We start from the raw sequence: 5,258 nt of genomic DNA, 5'->3' as shown, positions 1-5,258 counted from the left end.
TATTTTATATCAACAGTATGAATATGTACATCTGAGATGTTGACTATAAACATCAGCAGAAACCGACTCCAATGAATATAGCGCACTCCTAGACGGTAGTCCCTCCAGTTCATTATGTACGTGCTGATATGTCAGTAGGCAGATTGCCCTGTTAATCCCTACCCATATTTGGAGCAGGTGAATGGTCTGTTCCCAGTGTGAACTTGCTGGTGTGCAGTGACTTGAGGTAAATTCTCGAATCCAGTCCCACAGTGAGAGCATACGAATGATCTCTCACCAGTATGAACATTTTGAGGGTAGTGGTGATTTGATAACAGTGAATCCTGTCCCACACTCAGAACAGATGAATGGTTTCTCCCCAGTGTGAGTTCACTGGTGCAAACTGAGATGAGTTAACAACATAACCCAGACCCACAGATAAAGCATCTGAATGGTTTCTCCTCAGTGTGAGTACACTGACAGAACATCAATTCACCAGAACCTTGATACCCCCTCCCACAGTTTGGACATTTAAAAGGTCTCTCCCCAGTGTGAACTCACCAGTGTTTGGGCAGGTCAGACAGAATCCCTTCCCCACACTCAGAGCAGGAGAACAGCCTCTCAGCAGTGTGGATTCTCTGGTGTATAGCAAGATCAGATGATTGCCTGAACCCAGCTCCACAGTGAGAGCATCGCAATGGTCTCTCCTCTGTGCAAAGCCATTGAAGAAATGCCAAGTCCCCAGAAAGTTTATAGCGTTTTCTGCAATCTGGGCATTCAAAGGATCTCGTGTCAGTGTGCACACACTGGTGTGGCAACTATTTGGAAAACTCAGTGAATCCTTTCCCACACTTGGAGCAGGCAAATGGTTTCTGCTCAGTATGAACTCGCTGGTGTCTCAGCAAAATGGATAAGTAAGTGAATGCCTTCTCACACTTGGAGCAGTTGAATGGCTTCTCCCTACTGTGGTTGTGTTGATAAGTTTCCAGCTCAGATGGGGACCTGTATCCCCTTCCACAATTCCCATATTTCAATGGTTTCTCCCCACTGTGACTGCAGTTGTGTCTTAACAGGTCAGATGATTGACTGAATTCTCATTCAGTCACAGAAAACGTGGACAGGTTCTCCCCACTATGAACGGTGATTTTTCTTTCCAGGTTCAAAATCCCATGATGTTCAGATTACAGTCACATCTTGATGTGATTCTGTTTTTGGTAATCTTCCTGTTCTGATACCCTGTGACATTGATTTGGAACAGAAAACCGCAGGTGAGAATAAACCCATAAAAACATAGCGACAGATACTAAAATGAATTAATGTAAAATAAGTGTGTGACTAGGACTATGGAAAAGTGACGGTGAAACGTTCTAGATTGTCATACTTGATGTCCTTCAGGGATGGGAACTTACCACTCAGCCTAGGCTCACACAAGACTCTGGTCTCTATGGGAGGAGTTGGAGAGAGAGGCAGGATGGAGTGATTTTATGCATCTACAATTTGATTAGAACTTTGACAAAACCTCCCAATCTCCACCATACAGAAAAAACAGGTCACACACTTTCCAAAATTGCCTGGCATCCATTTTTAGATTAGATTCCCTATAGTGTGGAAACAGGCCCTTCAGCCCAACAAGTCCACACCGCCCCTTGAAGCATCCCACCCAGAACCATCTCCCTGTAACCCACACACCCCTGAACACTACGGGCAATTTAGCTTGGCCAATCCACCTAACCTGCACATCTTTGGACTGTGGGAGGAAACCGGAGCAACTGGAGGAAACCCTCGCAGACACGGGGAGGATGTGCAAACTCCACACAGACAGTCGCCCCGAGGCTGGAATCGAGCCTGGGTCTCTGGTGTTGTGAGGCTGCAGTGCTAACCACTGAGCCACCGTGCTGCCACCGTGGATGAACAGAAGTTTCCTCCATTTAAATATAGGGAAGATTGTCTTCAGTCCTCCCTACAAACTTCACTTACTCACCGCCAACTCCATCCCGCTCCCTGGGAATTGTCTGAGGCTGAATCAGGCTTTTCATAACCTTTGTGAAAGGCTTTACCCCAAGGTTAGTGGCAGGATGCTCAGCGGTTAGCACTGCTGCCTCGCAGCGCCAGGGATCCAGGTTCAATTCCACCCGCAGATGTCTGCATGTGTGTAGTTTGTACATTCTCCCCATGTCTGTGTGGGTTTCCTCCAACTTCTCCCACAGTGCAGAGATGTGCAATTTAGTTGGATTGGCTGTGCTAAATTGTCCATAATGTGCAGATTAGGTGGACTAGCCATGGGAAGCATAGGGTCACAAGAACAGGTTGAGCAGTTGGGTCTGTGTGGGTTGCTCCTCAGAGGGTCGGTGTGGACCAGGGGTTGAATGGCCTTCTTCCACACTGTAGGGATTCTAAGGGATTCTATGAGTTTCTACCCATCGTCACCAAGTCTGCCTGCTTCCATCTCATTGACATTACCCAATTCCACCCTAGCTGCAGCTTATCTGCTGCTGAAACTCTCATCCATTCTGTTGTTACCTCTAGACCTATCTATTGTAATATACTGCCAGCCAACCTCTCACATTCAATGTCCCTTAATCTCGAGCTCATCCAAAACAGTGCTGCCAGTGTGCACCATCTTGTTTGGCATCACCACTCCAATTCAGATGAGCTAACTTGTGAAATTAAACACAGAAACATAAAAAGATGACATATGATAATTTGGAAGAAATGAAATATTCACAAAGGATAAGGTCTAGAGGAACAGGCAAGAGATGGAATATTTCAGTTGACATCTTGTGTTGTTACCTGACAGCTTTGAGAGTTCAGGACTGATAACTTCAACACCTTAGTAAGAAATAGAAGCTGAGCAGATGTTCAGCCCTCTACCATACTTTATACTGATCCAACAGTCAGAGGAAAGATGCAAGGCCCATTTCTCCAGTCACTTACACTGGGTCAGCTGTTGGATGTCTGCTAGGGTGCCCCGAGTTTGATCTAATTCCATTAGTTTTAAAATAGCTTTGGAAAAGGATAGGTCTGGTCCACATACTAAGGTTCTAAAGTGGGGCAATTAGAAAGGGAAGTGAAGAAGGCTTTCAGCATGCTAGCTTTCATACGCCAGACCACTGAATATAGGATTTGGATGTCTTGTGACAGCTGGACAAGACCTTAGTGAGTCCACATTTGGAGTACTGTGTGCAGTTCTAGTCAACCTACTACAGAAAGGATATTACTAAACCAGAAACAATGCAGAAAAGATTTACGAGGATGCTGCCTGAACACATTCTAGGATGCTACCCTGGACCAGACGTCCTTCACCCCCACCACCTCCCCAGAGCCCTATGGCACCTTCCCCTGTAACCGGCGAACGTGCAACACCTGCACATTTACCTCCTCCCTCCCCAGTGTCCAAGGGCCCAAACATACCTTCCAGGTGAAGCAACACTTCACTTGTACTTCCCAGAATCTAGTCTACGGCATTCGCTGCTCACAATGTGGTCTCCTGTACACTGGAGAAAACAAAACATACACTTGGCAACCGCTTCACAGAACATCGACGTTCTGCTTACAAAAAGGAGCCTGAACTACCCGTTGCCTGCCACTTCAATGCACCACCCTGCTCCCTGGCCAACATCTGTCTCAGGCTTGCTACAGTGTTCCAGTGAAGCCCAGCGCAAGCTGGAGCAACAGCAGCTCATTTTCCACTTCAGGACCTTACAGCCCTCTGGACTCAATACGGAGTTCAATAATTTTAGGGCCTAAACTCTCCCATGTCCCAGCTTCCCCCCCACCCCCGACCCCACACCACGTAGCCTGCCATTACACACCCCCTGTTGTTAGTCACTAACAGTCCCCTTTAACAACTACTCACCCTCCCAGCCTGATTGTTAGCAACTCCTTTGTCTGTCCAACTGTCTTTCTCTCACTTTGGGCTCTATCCTATAGTTTACTCCCTACCCCACCCACCTTCCTATTTTATGTATATAAACTGACGTTTTCCCAGCCACTATCAGTTCTGAGGAAGGGTCACCGGACCCAAAACATTAACTCTGTTTTCTGCTTCACAGTTGCTGCCAGACGTGCTGAGCTTTTCCAGCAACTTTGTTTTTGCTAACTGAACTGGAAGGTTTGGGTTATAAAGGAGACATTGGATAGGCTGGAACCTTCCTGGAGCAGAGGAGACTGAGGGGTGACCTTATAGAGATATATGAAATCGTGAGAGACACAGATAGTTAGTTAGCCAACTTCTTTTCCCCACATGGTAGGGGAGTCTAAAACTAGACAGCAATAGATTTAAGGTCAGAGAAGAGAGAAATAAAACAGTCCAGAGGGGCAATCTTTTCACACAGAGCATGGGGAGTGTCAGGAACAAGGTGGGCCACATGGTCAAGTTGGGACAAAGGGCCAGATTCCATGTTGTCGACCTCTATTCCCCGATGACTCTATCTCCTGTGTCTGCAGTCCCGACTGCTTCCTTACATCAGTGACCTCTTGCTTTAACACCTGACAGTGATCCAGCTCTGGCCCCTGACTTTTCTTCACCTTCTCTGCTGGGTGTTGACAGGAAGTGAAGACTGCTGGAATTCCTCTCATCAGCAAATTACACGGACATGCTCCCTGCTTCCCAGCAGTTAATCTCCTTCAGTCACTTTCTCATTAACCCTAAACTCTCCCGTCAGCTGTTAATTCTGTTATTTCTGGCACTTTAACAATTACAGATATAAACATCACCAATTACAATCAAATCTATTCTCTCATTTTCTCTGATTGAAGTTCTTATTATGGTTAATATTAGATAAACCCTGTCCTTTTCCATGTGAGGGAAAATATTTCTAACGAAGTGATCTAATGCAGTGTAAAGTCTTATCAGTGTTGTCAGGGCAACCTGTTTACAGGGAAGTGCCTGTTTGTGTTTCTAACTCAGATTAAACCGCAAATGTGCCAGAGTCGTTTTTAGCTCGAGTATCTCAAACAATTAAACTAAAAATCCATAGAATAGAAAATCGAATCAAATTAAAATTGACAATTTTCATTTTAACTCTCTGGAGCTTCCGTACTGTAGCCTGTAGCATTGACACCAGATAAATATTCAATAGTGAAATCAAAATGAACCAAGTGGATCAGAAGGAAACCACCTTGTGCAACTTTCACAGCAGAAAATGAGTCAATAACCATCAATGTTAATATTTCTTGTCAATTTATTCCCAATACTTCAAATTGTTAAATCAAGAAATAAATTGTAAGGACAAAAACATCTTTGAAGAAATCTGACAATTTTTTGTCCTTTCCGCAGA

The sequence above is a fragment of the Stegostoma tigrinum genome, chromosome 43 (assembly GCF_030684315.1).
Source record: "Stegostoma tigrinum isolate sSteTig4 chromosome 43, sSteTig4.hap1, whole genome shotgun sequence".
NCBI lineage: Eukaryota > Metazoa > Chordata > Chondrichthyes > Orectolobiformes > Stegostomatidae > Stegostoma > Stegostoma tigrinum.
Note: the sequence above shows the minus strand (reverse complement) of the source record.